Raw genomic sequence first — 1,279 nt, 5'->3', positions numbered from 1 at the left:
CTATAGTTTTCTTCGTACAAGTCTTGGTTTTTGGTTAAGTTTATTCCCAGGTATTTCAGCTTTTGCAAAGGATACTGATTCCTTGGTATCTTTTTCTGTACCCCCATCCCTGGTATAGAAGAAGTCAATTGTTACTCTTGTATACTGCTACTCTACTAAACTCCTCTATGACTTCCAGCTAGTCTCTTGTGGACCCTTTAGGATTCTCAATATATAAAATCATATTATTTGCAAACAGTGAAGTTTCACTTCTTATAATGAGATTCTTGAGGCTCTTGCTATCTATATTTTCAACTTGTCTTTTCAGAAAGGTTGTAGGAATTTACTCTCTTTTTAAGATTTAATTCCTTTATGCTACTCTTCTAAATAAAGCAGATTTATAAAAAACTATGATATTCCATGTTCTTTTCCCCCAGGCTTCCTGGCTATGTGTGGGGCAGTGTATGTCTCCATATCTTTAAGTTGTTGCTCTCATATTCCCACTCTGCACTGCCCACTCACCTGCTCTTTCACCTGGTGACCAGCCCGATCCATCTTCAGTGTCAGCAACTGAACGGGTACTTGGTTTTTCTCATTTTGAGCCTTGTGGACAAAGGCCTCCTCACCCAGGTGAAGGATCCTATGGTTGAGCTGAGATAACTGATCCTTGTATTTCTGACTCTAGAGCAAAAAAGGGTAAAACAATGATTGAAAACAAAAACGAAGCCCCAGCAGATCCTTTCAGTGGTTAATGAGGGGTAATTTTGTCTCACTGTGGGACGTGGCAACATCTGGAGGCATTTTTCATTGTCATAATTGGGGTAGGTAGGGGTGGCTACTGACATGTAGAAATGCTACTAAATATCCTACAGTGTATAGGACAGCCCCTATACAGACTTATCCAGTCTCACACAGCAATGATGCTGAAGTTGAGAACTCTGCTTTATTCCTGAGAAGAAGTGAGAATACATCTAGACCATTAAGAACATTCAAACCACTGTTCTGAAGGCCTCCCACTTTTATCTAAGTTATTTAAAACATCGTGTTAAGGGGGGGGGGAGGAAGAAACTTAAAGCATATGAATCTCTTCAAAAGGACCTCTGACCTGTCCCTGATATCCAAATCTATCTGGCAGTAAGTTGTTGATATTCTCAGTACCACTGGGCCAGGAAATTAGAGTGTCTGACAGATGTCCTCTTGGTGTATACACAAATGGCCGTGTGTTCCAACAGTTGCTAGAAAATTTCTCAGTTTTTCACCATAGAGATTTCAGTTACTGTCAACCACTGGTCAGGAGCAT

This window comes from Tenrec ecaudatus, unplaced genomic scaffold, assembly GCF_050624435.1.
Source record: "Tenrec ecaudatus isolate mTenEca1 unplaced genomic scaffold, mTenEca1.hap1 Scaffold_214, whole genome shotgun sequence".
In the NCBI taxonomy this organism is placed as follows: domain Eukaryota; kingdom Metazoa; phylum Chordata; class Mammalia; order Afrosoricida; family Tenrecidae; genus Tenrec; species Tenrec ecaudatus.
Note: the sequence above shows the minus strand (reverse complement) of the source record.